At 29.6% G+C, this 16,241-nt stretch overlaps 1 protein-coding gene across 5 annotated transcripts in view; it reads left to right on the forward strand.

Annotated features, from left to right (window-relative positions):
• The window catches only part of LOC111615718 (protein yippee-like 1), a 105,778-nt gene that overhangs the window by 65,100 nt on the left and 24,437 nt on the right, over positions 1-16,241 (forward strand). The window lies entirely within an intron of this gene.

Below are 16,241 nucleotides of genomic sequence, written 5' to 3' on the forward strand. Positions count from 1 at the left end.
TAATCTGTAACTACAGATTGTCCAAAAGTTACTGTGCACTGTGAAATTGTAATAACATTAAAGTTATATATGTGTCATTGCATATGAGACCCATAACTCCTTAACTCGTACAACTCGTGTTTTCTCTTTGTAGGAGATGGCATTACTATTCACTCACAGAAGTTCCAGTTTTTGGAAGACTTATTTGCCAATTTCATAATCTCTCATAGAATCTGCCCGCTAGGTCTCCTGACCTCACTCCCTAAAATTTTGGGGTCTCCAGATGATCGAGAAACTGAAATATTGTATGCAAAATTTCACCTAAATCTTTTCTGCTGTACAGTAACTTTTCGGACACTCTGTAACTGTCATAAAGTTATTAAAGCTAATAATCATTTTATGATTATTTTAAAAGTATTGTAAAATTATCATATATCTAATTTAAAAATTAAGTTTTTGACTATTAGAAATTAAAATTTAAATCCAATTTATTAAATTGCATCTTCTAAATAGTAAAGCGCAACTGAAAGTTGAAAAAACTCATAGATAGTACCCTATAATAGTAAGTGGACTGTCCATCGGAGAAAGCCAAGGCTTCTTGTAAACTGAAAAATTGTACATTTTATTCAACATCATCACTCTTACTTTATGTTAAACTAAAGTGTGAGTGCTTTATGTTGCTGTTCAAATAAAAAAATGAAAAGTGTTACCAGATTTATTCCATTAATAGTCAATCTTGAATAATAATTGCATTCAATTCCCAAAGAAAAAGAATTTGAATAATAGTTGCCCTGTAATAAATAGCATAGTTGCAGGCCGAAAAAAGTCATAGAAAGCATGCCATTTATTAGAATATATACAGTTTTTTGCATTAAATCCTTATACCTAACAATATATTTGGTTTACTTAACAATCGTATTTTGTACTAGATAGTTCGATTATTTAAAACAGTATATAATTCTATTTGTAGAATAAAATGATGGAATTCAATGATATTTCCAGCTAACAATTCATTGATTACTTATCGTTATATTTGTATTTGTATACAGGTACACCACTCGAAGTTTTAAAGAGTAAATTGAAATAGGATGGAAGTCGAAATAATTAAAATTGGCAATACAATCAAGTAAATTAGATCAGAACTAATAACATTAAAAAATGTAATGAAAGGAAAATATATATATATATATGCTTAGTAGAACTTAAAAGGAATGTAGAATCTATTCATTGTAATTCTTGTTTACATTTTTATTGAAGAATTATGTAAATTTTAGTGTTTAATATTAACTATAGTTCAAGTAGAATGTCTTTATATTCCATAAGTCATCTAGTTAAAAAAAGAAAGACAATCAAACATGGGTTATTAATATGTTACCTTTCAAATATTTGAATTATTCATCATAGTTACAAACAATAACTATAATAACTTTGTTGTATATTATATGAATAATGGATCAAAATTGATTATAAAATGCCATTTTTATCCATTTCTTTTCACTATTATTTTTAATTGTAGAATCTTTTACAATTGATAGTTCAAAACTTTGCAATTTTAGCAAGAGATTGATGTAATTCAAGTGAGTTTGTATACTAATTGCATATATTTATCAAACTTGAACCGTGATAAATGCTTCTTAGTGTTTTTTAATCCTAATTAAGCACAACTTGACAATACCTTAAGAAAACATCAAAATTTATTTAGAGTAATTGCAACATTCTTATGAGTAAAGCTTTCTCTAAAAGATAACTGTCTTTTCTTCTCAATTTTATATGCATTCATGCAATATATTCATCCAATAACACTCTTAGACTATGGTATTCATATTCTGCAACTAATTATCTTCCACTAACTCTTAACATTTGTTTCCTGTTTCAACTCTGAATTTTCCTGATATTTTTCTTTATCCGCATATCTTCAAAATTATATATCAAGTCCGAGTTTGGCCCGTCCACATTTTATTCTTACAGGAAATTCCCAACCGTGTCATTATGTGCCGAAACTAGTAATTCTCCAAACAAAGAAATCACAAATTTTATAATTTTTTTTCGAACAAATAATACTCCTGCTAGAAAGTAAATTTTGCAAATTGCCTAAAGATAGTATGTGAAAAAATGTGATGTATAAATGCATATATAAAAACTGAAAATTACATGCACAAATATTTGTGTGTTGTTTACTTTTGCTCAGTTGATGCTTGTGTTATTTAATGCCCTTTATTTCCTCTTGTTCCTACAGAAGACAATAGAACGATTCAGGAAAATCCTTACCTGCAGTTGTATGTTTCTTGGAATATTTCTAAAGGTGCTATATAGCATCCAGTTTTAATCTCCAATCTGTTATAGAATACAGCATAGGGAAAGTATGGTGATGGGTCAAATTTTGACCTCTCTTTGTGCACTCTCGGGTTATTACTTGTTCTGGTCTTTACAAAATTTTTTAAACAGTAAGACATTTACTTCAAATGAGGATGTCAAAAATCACTTGGATCAGTTTTTTGTAAGTAAAGATCAAAACTTTTATGACTGTGGGTGGAATCATGCTATTGCCAGAAAGATGGCAACAGATATTTGACCAAAATGGTCAGTATATAATTCAATAAAATATTCATATATTATAAGAAAATTTTTCTTTTTTCCCACAAAAAACGAAATTACTTTTAGAGCAACCCAGTATTAATAAAAATGCTAAATTTAGGAAAAATAATTTAATTGTGGAGTTAACTTCTAACTTGGTAATTTATAAATGTTTGTTGTAAATCATTATATAAGTATCAAAAGCAAAATTTTATTAAAATGTGTAGTGATTTGTAATAAATTTTAACTTGGAACTCCCCTTTATGTCAGATCTGGTTTAACAATTAAGTGGGGCCACACTTAAATTTTTACTCAACATTAGCATTTACAATTCCTTTAAAAACTCACTCTGATCACCAAAATAGGTCATTTAAGTTATATTTTACATTAAGTACAAATTGAAATATTTAACAGTAATCATATCGAACTAGAAGGCTCCGAGACCTTACTTAATTGTAGGTAGCAAAAAACGTGTAAATAACTTCAAATTTTTTTATTTTTGTTAATACATTCGGTCTAAATAAAGCACGATCTGAAGCACCTCTATCAGTCATTTCAGTTGTCGGCACTTACTAAATTAATTCAATTTAAAAATTTGTACTAGCAGAAAGTGTGTACAAATATAAACACATTACTTATAAGCTGTTGAAACTGTAATTAATTTATTTCTAAAGTGCTTTATATGGATATAAGGCTATATAATAAACTAATTATAGATTTAAGTAGGCTTGGAGTTTTAAATTAGATATCGAAGTGTGATTTTAATCAATATTTAGTATGTACTATACATTAATTATTTGGCTTTATGTTATGTCGAGATGAATAAAAATTCTGTTTCTCTCTCTCCTGCTTTTTAAATTTTAGCAATAGTGACAGTCACTTCTATAAATATATCCCTGAAAATGTAATTATACAAAACTACAAGGTAAAATAATTATAAATAAAATTATTATTTTAAGAAAATGACTAATGATACCTTCAAAGGCTGCGGGGTATTTTTACATAGTCATTCGGCAAACAGTTGGAATTAATAATGTTAGGTTGAAAAACAAACTTTCAGATCACACAATTTAGTAAAATGTGAATACTCTTTATCCTTTACGACGAAGATTTCTTCAAATAATGTATTGAATAGAACAAATCTAGTAAAACAAATAACTTACTTTCTTTTGAATATTCAAACATGCATGAATAAAACAATTAAATAAATTTATTCTTATAATAAATAAACCAGATGTTTCTTAATTGTAGGATGGGTCAGTTATGCGACAATTCACACATTTGATTTGGTGAAAGAAAGCGATTTGTTCTGTAAAGCAGATTGCCCGAAGAAGTTTCCATTGTAGAGCAATGAAAGTATTTTGGTATCATCAAGAGTGCAGTTTAAAGCTCACGACTAAAGCCAACAAATAACTGTCCATCATCAAACATACAAAAAACAAGAGTTTAAAGAGTTACAGAAAATTATAAATTACATGTAATCTAAAAATCAGTAAAATAATTAATCACAGAAATGTTTAATTGCTTTCACTTTATAAAACATTAGCATTTAATTATGCATTGTTCTCGAAATGACTCATTTATACACAATCAACATTTTCCATATTGTACAGTACATGTATATGCTGATGTTTAAATATGTTAATATTATTTATTACTTATTAATGTTTTTACATACAAAAATGAATGTCATTCACTATGAATGCATTAATGCCAGAAGCATGATTTTTGAATTTCACTTGTAAATGTGCGCTGTTTGTCTTTATTGCTTCTGTATATCATTATGCAAAAAGACAATTAAGACGATCTTCACTTTAGTTTGGCATAAAATAACATACTTTTGTTTCTAAAAGGAAAATATGAGTATAACAATCAATAATTAACACATTTCATTGAGTTGTAATTAAAAATTTACGATAGATTTGTATTTTTCAGAAATTACCACACATTATAATTATCGGCGTGTAACTTTGATCGATAATTTGTTAATATATGAAACGATTTGATTAAAATCTTGCTTCTAAATTGAAAATTTATTTAAGACTTTTATCGGCAGTAAAATATTTGTTTTTGATTAATGATTATTTTTGTATTAATGTTGTTTACACTTTAATGATTTATTGAAATAGTTTACTATTTTTGAAATTTTTACAAAAATTTCAACTGTTTTTCTTCTATCTGTATTTATAGAAATGCTACAAATTTAGGTGGTGGGAAAATATTTTACTGCAGTTATATTTTTCTTAGATTGAAATATTTAAAGTGTTTTTCGGTCGATATCCTTGAAAGGCTTTGAAAAATTGTGCGTTCGATTAACGTCTGACTTCAAATACATTTCATTCGGCTAATTTTAAATTAGCGGTCGATTAACATAAATTTTTAAAAATAAACAGTGTGTATTTGATATGTCGACTGTATCGGAAATGCATATATTAGTTAACAAAGTTAATTTATCCTTGTATTATAAATGTTATTATTTGCATAATCTCATATAAATCTCATTTATATAGTTATGCATATATTTTAATTCTATATTTATAAATGTAGACTCATACTATTCAAAATATCCAAAGCTCTAATTGTGTGATACTTAAATATTTTGGCTTTGTTTGCGAAAAATTGCAAATAATTTCATATTGATGGGTGTGGGATGCTGAAGGGTTACTGTGAAGGAAGAAATTTGTAATGTCATTACAAATTTCTCCCTTTACAGTAACTTTTAAGATACCTTGTAAATTCAATTGGCACAAATTCAAAGTTGTGGGTTTGATTTGTTTTGCTCTAGTTGAATTACGAAAACACATCTTCACTCTGTCTTATGGGCCAACATTTTTTCCTTTATAAATATTACATACTTTCAAGTGGGATTTCTGCATTAAAATGTTTGATTTGAGTAAATAGAAGAAAAACATTGCTTTAATATAAAGTTCCCATTATATGTGTAGGGTATACTACTGACTTTCTATTTTAAAACCACAATATAACAGATTTTGTAAACAGTACACTAAATTGAACTGCTTTGAGATGTCTATTGCAGTGGAAATATAAACTATTTGAGAATATCAGACTGAAACTATTAATGCATGGAAAGCTGGCAGTTACTGTTTAAATTTGTAGGTGGAAACATAGTATTTGCTCCAATGTAGTATTTTCATGATTCGTATTGTATCTTGTAAAATGTTTGTTTTGTCGTCGATCATAATGTTTTCGGATATGGCGGACAGTCGGCATTATTGGATCATTGCGGTCTGTTGTTACTCTATTATATCAAGCATTAAAGTTTTAACTGTGTAGAGAACTATTAAATTATGCTCCAAACTAATCCTTTTCTGTAAAAATGTATTATTTAATATAATAATTGATGCTGGTACTAGAAGCAATTTTAGTAAAATTGTTTATGTTTGTTTAGAATCTTTATTGCCTGAGCAGTGCCAAAAAATTGTAAGTCGTTTATTATAAAGAAATTTAAGAATGTTTTGACACTTCATTTCCCCTGAAGATGAGTCATATGTGTACATTTTAAGGAAGGAAGTCACAAAAAGCACATCATTTACTGGTATTAGTAGCATAAGAATTTTTTCTTATAAATCTAGATACTAGTTGTATGAATAAACTAGTTGTCAGAGAAGTGCATGAACTATTGTACTCATCATTAAAGGGGAAGGAATTTGCCAAAAGTACATCATTGTATGCAATAGAAAGGAAGCAGGTCAAAAAAAAACAAACCACACAGAACATTTATCTGACATCTGTTGAAAGTTTAATGCTGTTAGATTTAATCGCATATCTGTGAATCTCGTTACCTATTAAAGTTACCGCATATTTCATTTTAGATTATTACAAAATATGATAGATAAACTGCTTTATTCATAAGTGTTTGAGTCATATTTGGGTTAAATGCATTCGAATGTGTTTTTAGTTATGTTCTGTAGCATTCAGTTTGTGTATAAATTGAAATTTCTTGGATTTAATAGGTCTGTTGTCTGTCTATGTATGAGTTAAGTTTAATTAGCATATTAACCAAAGATTGTCTGATTAGTGATTGAAAATAAATAATGCTTTGGTTATTGGAATCAAGCAGTTTAGTCTTTATCATATATTGCACATTTCAATAACAAAAGGCTATTTATTTATAATAGTAAGGTAATTCCACGTCGTCATAGTTACTGTGCACAATAGTTTATATCTGTGCATTATCTAAATATTGCATTGATATATTAATGCACTGTACCACTAGTGTTTATTGTATGTGTGAACATCTCACGTTTCATTCATAACATATTTTTTTGCATAATCATTTGTAAGATTAAATCTTTTTAGTTGTAGAATTAAATTTTTCAGCTTATACTTTAATAGAGACTGAAAAAGCTATTTTTCTTATTTTTTTTCAATACATAAGCACCAGTCTTTGGTACAGTAATGGCTTTCCATCCCAAGGAAATCTAGCTTTAGATCTGATTGATTTTTCGTGCTGTGTTACGGCTACAATGTCTTCTGTAAATCTGACCAATTCCAGAACTCTATTACTGAATATATCCATTTAAAATGGACGAGATTTGGCCAATATTAAAATTCTTACAAAAAAATTCAATCTACTTCTTATTAAATAACAATTGTCTGTCATTTCACATAGTATAGTCTTGTTTTATACGGAGATTGTGTGTTGGCAGATACTGCATAAAATAAAATTTTGTCTGTTCACTTTCCATCCCAAATAGTCCCAGCTGATTGTATAGACATGAATTACTCAACTGTTTATGATTAATAGAAAAATACTGAATACTGAAATGTTTTACATATATTTTTAGACTGATGATTCTGAATATACAGGGCAAACTTTAATTATAAAGTGTCGATTACACTATGTGAGAAAAATACATGCAAAAGACATTTATCAGTTCTCTGTGTTTGTAATATTAGAAGCTAAGAATCTAACCGCTTATTATTGATAAGCAGGCAGTTGAGGCATTAGTCTATTGCTTCGTGGTCCTAGGATAGAATCCTAACAGATAAACCAGGAAATTATACGTGGGTGGTCGGGTTTTGTCTTTTTTCACCTGCCGTTTCCATTGTGGGCCCAGTTAAACCACAATAGGCCCTCTTAGTCTCCACGAGGCAGAAAGAGAGAAAAAATATTTAAAAATTTACTATGAAAACACAAATGAGTATAACAGTTTCATGTAAAGCAAGATCTTACTGCATATGATATTTGAATATACATTTTAATAAAGAATTATTATTACTTTAAAGAAATTTGTCTGTCATATAGGCTAAAAATAATGCTTTTTCATAATGAATAATGAACATTACGCAAGCAATTAGTTTACTAAGTAGTGATAACAGTATATTGTTCATTTAACAAGCAGTTGTGTAATAATTGTACAGTACAACCTCTCAAACAAAACTAAAAGGAATGCACACATCCTACAACTGTTGATACAGAAGACAGAATAATAAACAAACAGTAATTCTAATTTGCAATTCAAGAATAAGAATTACTGTTTATTATAATAAAGAGCAATGCCACAAACTGTGTTGGTTTTAAGATACACTCCGAATCTCCTTCTGCATTAAAATTCAAAAAGCACTAATATCCGCGTCAAAAGAGATTTGAATGCAGGAAGTGATCAAAACTAGGAATTGACAAACTAAAAGCATGTTAAACACATTATGCCATCATATTGACAGTGTGTTGAAACTGTTTTCACTTATCAGATATTTTTATGCCCAATCAGACTTTGTTGTTAGTATTTCTTTATGGGCTTTTTCAATAGAAATTCTTAGATCTTGCATGTGTTTTTGACCAATAGAAATGACGTCAGGAGGGAGCGGAGCAGGAGTAAACTTAAGAGCAAATAAATTATCGGGTAGTGGAATCTTGCAACATCTTAGGGTTGAAAGCCATTGCTCCAAATGTCTACAAATTACTCTTTGGTCAAGTGCGGGCATTTCAGTTGTAAATTGTAACACGTGACATATATTGCTATCTAATGAAGTTGGTTTTGTCATAATTAAGTTTATTTGGGAAGAGAAGTTAAAACACAAAAGTCAGAATTCTTATTTCTAGTATCAATAGCTGATATTACTGTGGAAGACTGCTAGTTGTTACTTTGGAATTTAAGATGAGGGCAAGTGGCAGGACAAGTGAGCACCAAGATGAGAGGGTGTGTAATTATTTAAAAGCAAAGTAAGGAGATGAAGACTAGTAGCAGCACAAACTGACTCGCTATTTTTCAACGTCCCAAATCTCTGGAACAAGAGACACTGAGATATTGGTTTTGTCTGGGTGACAGAAAGCCTATCACCCTTGCATGAGAACAATCAAATTAAGTAAACTTTGCATTAATGATGGGTTTGTTTTTTTAAAAACATCTAAAGGAACTTGTTGTTTTATGTATCTGTTAAAAAGAAATTTTAGATATTTAAAAGAGGAGCTTAGACGAAGAACAAAAATCTGCTGTTTTAAATCTGTCATGGAGATTATGTAGAAAAAAGAAATATATTATCATATGGTAGACATTAAAAAAAATAGTAAGTATAAAAATAATGCTGACAAAACATTCATAATAATTAAAATTTGAAAAAGATGAGATCGGTAAACAGAATGAAACCTGACTTCTGGAAGCGAAAAGTGCAGTCAGGTATTAAAAACTGTCTACTGCAACTATAATCAATCATTTAGCTAATTACAAAGGAAGCAATAATCAATAAAAAATTTCAAATATAGTTTGTAAATAAGATTGGCCACACAAAAAAGATATATCATAAATTAATTTTCGATAACGCCGTTTGCAAGTGTTTGTTAATTATCATTGGCCGTATTATTCCTATATAAGTGCGAGATTAGATATCCATTCTACATAGAAGAAACAGTTGGATTTGGTTACGCTTAATGACTGGATATTCTTTCTGTATCATTTCTTCTCTAGCCAAATCAAAGGCTGACCTTAATTGTTAACTTCCAGATAAGAGTAACAATAGAATGCAATGTTCTATACTATCTGTGATTAGAGTATTATCTGGACACCATGCTGCTTGGATAATGCTCTAGTCACAGATGGATTCAGCAATGGACAAGAGCATATTTTAAAATATTCAGTAATACACGTAACAAGACACCAACCGAATGCCGTAAATTAATTGGGTTTGGAGATGTTTATTTATAAATACACGTAACCTCAACATTCTTCATAAATTTTTCCCATTATGAACACATCAGTTTTATGACTTATATCAATGTTTCGTGGACTTTTTTACTGGCAAACCTCCTTTTTTATGTAAAAATTTGGTATAACACCAATTACTTTTTTTACTAGTATTTGAGTTTTAATTTTCCGATAGTGACGTAGTGTAATGAAGCTTCCCATAAATTACATAACACAGATGTGGGTGAGTATGCAGGTAATTGTTTTGATGAGTTACAATGGGGTGTTTACTGATGCACTGTATAATGACTCTCAACCCTTCGGTAACAAGATGATTCATTTTTGTTTCTGAAGTGTTGACCATATCATTTGTGTGTCCACTTTGTACATTTTATGTGTAATTAATGAAATGGTGTGATATTCAAATGCCTTGCCCTGGCTCAATGTACATAATACAAATTATAAAACACAGAGATATTCTGTAAATACCATTCCATATATATTTCATGTTGAACTTTTTGCCACCTAACAACTGTAAGCATAGAAATCAATTGCAAGTGACTCCATCTCACTGTTGAAACATGTTGTTATAGTTTTTGAATAATGTATTGTGTGTGCTTGTTAATTAAGGGTGTAGCATAATAAATAGGAAGGCAATAATAAATTACTCTAACATTAATAAATTGACTAAATTTAGCATGATATCTGAGCCTGTGTAATTTCATCAATACTTGCTAATAATACATTTGGCGATTTTTCTCCATTACCCTTTTGAGGTTATTACTTTGGATTCTGTATCGGGATTGAAGACTTAATTAATTAAATAATCTATCTTTTATTTAAAATTGAGCTGTTTTTTCTTTCTCTTGGTTTCTTGTTTTTTATACACTAAAACAGGCATCTTGTCATACTTGTCACGAGTTCAGTCAGATCCACAATAAGGTATTTTGGGTCAACATAACCTGATTAAACCACATGTAAAAATTGAAGATTCAATCTTCGTACCACAACACATCCTTAACATATCAAGTGGTTGCTTCTTATGTAATTCAAAATTAAACATGCCAGACCCAAATGTAGGTCCATTGTAGTGGCATGCTTGCAGCTTTATTGTTCTGGATGTCTAGTTATTCAATTAAGTTAAAAAGAGATTAAAAAGAAACTTTCGCATAAAACTTATTTTTGGCTATACATTTCCACTATTGTTTCTGTCCGTCCATCCCTCCTTTGTTTATCTCAAGAACAGAGTTAGGTACGCAAAACTCGAGACCAGATACGGAAAGCTTATTTTTATATTAAATATATGATTAAAAATTGCAGCCAGGCATTGCTTGTTATTTACAAATTTCCTCTTCTGTCATCATTTTCCAAACTGCGAGTGCATTGTGATTTATATCCGCGACAGAATTATTATTGTCGGAACTGTGAATTAATGTTCGAACCTAATTAGTAAAATAGATAAGTATGTAACATTGTAGTTGATTAAATAATCTATTTTATCAACAAGAAATTACTTTTAAATTTAATATTAAAAAGCAAAGATTTAAATAAAGAGTTAAATCACATATGTTGATAAATTATTATTATTATTTGTTTATAATTTTTAAAAAATTTACTATCTTTCTTCTTGTGAAACCAAAAAATGAGAAATGTTCTCCATTCCAATTTGGATTATTGTCAGTAAATAAGTTTCTGACGTGAATCCAAAGCCCGCTGGTAATAGGTTAACAAACAAAACGAAAAATATTCAAATTCTTAAGAAGGTTACATGCCAAGGTGAAAATCACGGAGGATTTTTTCTTAGTATTGTCATTTCCGAATTTTCTAGAAATATTTTTAGATCGTCTGCGAAGATAGTCAGAAGGAGAGCTAACCGTTCATAATAGATCTTTAACTCTGATGCAATAGCATAACTATAAATAGCCATTTGGGTTATAACAAGAATCACTCGGCTATAAATATTGCTCGTGTGGTAACTTCGGTTGTTTTTCCTTTAGAGACTTTAAATAAACCGAGGTTATTGTTGTTTTTATAATATTTTGCGATGTTTCGGAATGATTTTTATCATCGAAATGGACCCTTTAGATGAAGTAACAATCTTCGTTTGTTTACTTAGTAATTACATTTGTTATGCAAAACTTGCTTGTGTATAAGCAGAATATCAAAACCAATCCTTGATTTAATGCACGATTAATTTTTCTACTTTTGTAAATGATAGATTGGCTGGTCGAATGCACGGTGAGACAGTTTCGCTATTAATTAAGAGGTCTGGATCTGAACTCCGTTTTAATTTCTGTATTATTTCCTGGATAGTTTGTGTCAATAATTTAGTCTCTGTCACTTACTTAGGCTCTGTTGATTCAGATGTGTCTGTAATAAGAGAAATTGAAGCTGAATGTGTTGCTCTGAAACATTATTTTACAGAAAAATCTGATTTGAAACTTTGTATTCTTCAGTTTTGTAGTAATTGTATTTGTTATAAAATGCAACTTACTATTACGTCTTGTTGTTAAAATGCAAAATATCCTTCCCAACGCATACTGTTTTGAGTAATTTCAGAATTTTTAGCGTAGTAAACATTGTAGCTGCCAAAATGACGTACGTTCACCTTCGGATAGAATTTAGTTACTTACCCTTTTCTTGATAAACATTGACAGGAAATTTATTACAGCATTATATTGTATTATTACTGTTAAAACTTTAATAAAATGAACAGTCTAAGCAGTTAAATATTAATTATTTATTGAAATATAACTGGTATTTAATGTAGTATATTTCTAGCATTAACATTTGATGTTAGTTAATAATTAGGTTCATAATTTTATTCCTTAGAGGAAGTTAGTTGAATTACAAGCATTTTCCTAAATAGCACCATTGACGTAAGGCTCTGACAAATACTGAATTGATTCTTGCCGTAAACATTAAGTAGAGACTCCATGAATCACCGAATGTACAATTTTGCATTGCAAATGATGTTATCGCCAAATTATGTAACTTTCAAATGCTTAAAGCTTGTGCGTAGATCTCGCTACTGTATATAATTTGCATTACTTGACATACTTTGGTTCGCTGCCAGTTTTGGAGGAAAACAAATTATAGTAGTAAATTGAATTTTGACTGTAGATCAAACGTGAAGAAAGGTGCAATATAACTAAATTACAAAATAATAATACCGTCCCATTACCATAGCAAGTATTTATAATGGTGTGCATTGAATTAAAATCTAATTTGGTGTGCAATTTGTGAAAAGATGAAGACTTTATCAAATTTTTTTTGTTTTCTAGCAGTTGTATTTACACCCAAGGATAGAGAGTTAGAAGTTAACCAATAAGCATTCACATACTAAAAGTAAAGTGGTAATTAGTTAACTTCTGACTCTAACTCTAGATCTTTTGTTACAAATATGGTCATGAATTTTAAAAATCTGATCAGATGTAAAAATAATGCAAGAAAATTATAGAAAAAGTTCAAAAAGTTACGTATAAGGCAATATTTGTGTCTTCAGTACAGTGGTACCTCAGGATATGAATGCCTGAATGCCCCAGCATACAAAATTTTTAGGATACAACATGAAATTCGAACATAATTTCGCTCCACAATACGAACGAAAACTCACCATACGACGTTACATTAGTTTGCAGCGCCATTTTTTATTCCCTTCTGTTCGTCGGTCTCAGTCCGCGTATTTGCTTTGTCGTGGAAGGATCTTGCTCAATAAAGGAGATCTTGAGGTATTATCAGAAAGTGACTGATTTTATTGAAAAGAAACATCCCGTAAAGGTTCANCAAAAACACATCTTCACTCTGTCTTATGGGCCAACATTTTTTCCTTTATAAATATTACATACTTTCAAGTGGGATTTCTGCATTAAAATGTTTGATTTGAGTAAATAGAAGAAAAACATTGCTTTAATATAAAGTTCCCATTATATGTGTAGGGTATACTACTGACTTTCTATTTTAAAACCACAATATAACAGATTTTGTAAACAGTACACTAAATTGAACTGCTTTGAGATGTCTATTGCAGTGGAAATATAAACTATTTGAGAATATCAGACTGAAACTATTAATGCATGGAAAGCTGGCAGTTACTGTTTAAATTTGTAGGTGGAAACATAGTATTTGCTCCAATGTAGTATTTTCATGATTCGTATTGTATCTTGTAAAATGTTTGTTTTGTCGTCGATCATAATGTTTTCGGATATGGCGGACAGTCGGCATTATTGGATCATTGCGGTCTGTTGTTACTCTATTATATCAAGCATTAAAGTTTTAACTGTGTAGAGAACTATTAAATTATGCTCCAAACTAATCCTTTTCTGTAAAAATGCATTATTTAATATAATAATTGATGCTGGTACTAGAAGCAATTTTAGTAAAATTGTTTATGTTTGTTTAGAATCTTTATTGCCTGAGCAGTGCCAAAAAATTGTAAGTCGTTTATTATAAAGCGATTTAAGAATGTTTTGACACTTCGTTTCCCCTGAAGATGAGTCATATGTCATATTTTAAGGAAGGAAATCACAAAAAGCATATCATTTACTGGTATTAGTAGCATAAGAATTTTTTCTTATAAATCTGGATACTAGTTGTATGAATAAACTAGTTGTCAGAGAAGTGCATGAACTATTGTACTCATCATTAAAGGGGAAGGAATTTGCCAAAAGTACATCATTGTATGCAATAGAAAGGAAGCAGGTCAAAAAAAACAAACCACACAGAACATTTATCTGACATCTGTTGAAAGTTTAATGCTGTTAGATTTAATCGCATATCTGTGAATCTCGTTACCTATTAAAGTTACCGCATATTTCATTTTAGATTATTACAAAATATGATAGATAAACTGCTTTATTCATAAGTGTTTGAGTCATATTTGGGTTAAATGCATTCGAATGTGTTTTTAGTTATGTTCTGTAGCATTCAGTTTGTGTATAAATTGAAATTTCTTGGATTTAATAGGTCTGTTGTCTGTCTATGTACGAGTTAAGTTTAATTAGTATATTAACCAAAGATTGTCTGATTAGTGATTGAAAATAAATAATGCTTTGGTTATTGGAATCAAGCAGTTTAGTCTTTATCATATATTGCACATTTCAATAACAAAAGGCTATTTATTTATAATAGTAAGGTAATTCCACGTCGTCATAGTTACTGTGCACAATAGTTTATATCTGTGCATTATCTAAATATTGCATTGATATATTAATGCACTGTACCACTAGTGTTTATTGTATGTGTGAACATCTCACGTTTCATTCATAACATATTTTTTTGCATAATCATTTGTAAGATTAAATCTTTTTAGTTGTAGAATTAAATTTTTCAGCTTAGACTTCAATAGAGACTGCAAAAGCTATTTTTCTTATTTTTTTTCAATACATAAGCACCAGTCTTTGGTACAGTAATGGCTTTCCATCCCAAGGAAATCTAGCTTTAGATCTGATTGATTTTTCGTGCTGTGTTACGGCTACAATGTCTTCTGTAAATCTGACCAATTCCAGAACTCTATTACTGAATATATCCATTTAAAATGGACGAGATTTGGCCAATATTAAAATTCTTACAAAAAAATTCAATCTACTTCTTATTAAATAACAATTGTCTGTCATTTCACATAGTATAGTCTTGTTTTATACGGAGATTGTGTGTTGGCAGATACTGCATAAAATAAAATTTTGTCTGTTCACTTTCCATCCCAAATAGTCCCAGCTGATTGTATAGACATGAATTACTCAACTGTTTATGATTAATAGAAAAATACTGAATACTGAAATGTTTTACATATATTTTTAGACTGATGATTCTGAATATACAGGGCAAACTTTAATTATAAAGTGTCGATTACACTATGTGAGAAAAATACATGCAAAAGACATTTATCAGTTCTCTGTGTTTGTAATATTAGAAGCTAAGAATCTAACCGCTTATTATTGATAAGCAGGCAGTTGAGGCATTAGTCTATTGCTTCGTGGTCCTAGGATAGAATCCTAACAGATAAACCAGGAAATTATACGTGGGTGGTCGGGTTTTGTCTTTTTTCACCTGCCGTTTCCATTGTGGGCCCAGTTAAACCACAATAGGCCCTCTTAGTCTCCACGAGGCAGAAAGAGAGAAAAAATATTTAAAAATTTACTATGAAAACACAAATGAGTATAACAGTTTCATGTAAAGCAAGATCTTACTGCATATGATATTTGAATATACATTTTAATAAAGAATTATTATTACTTTAAAGAAATTTGTCTGTCATATAGGCTAAAAATAATGCTTTTTCATAATGAATAATGAACATTACGCAAGCAATTAGTTTACTAAGTAGTGATAACAGTATATTGTTCATTTAACAAGCAGTTGTGTAATAATTGTACAGTACAACCTCTCAAACAAAACTAAAAGGAATGCACACATCCTACAACTGTTGATACAGAACACAGAATAATAAACAAACAGTAATTCTAATTTGCAATTCAAGAATAAGAATTACTGTTTATTATAATAAAGAGCAATGCCACAAACTGTGTTGGTTTTAAGATACAC

This window comes from Centruroides sculpturatus, unplaced genomic scaffold, assembly GCF_000671375.1.
Source record: "Centruroides sculpturatus isolate CEXI.00-Female unplaced genomic scaffold, Cexi_2.0 scaffold161, whole genome shotgun sequence".
NCBI lineage: Eukaryota > Metazoa > Arthropoda > Arachnida > Scorpiones > Buthidae > Centruroides > Centruroides sculpturatus.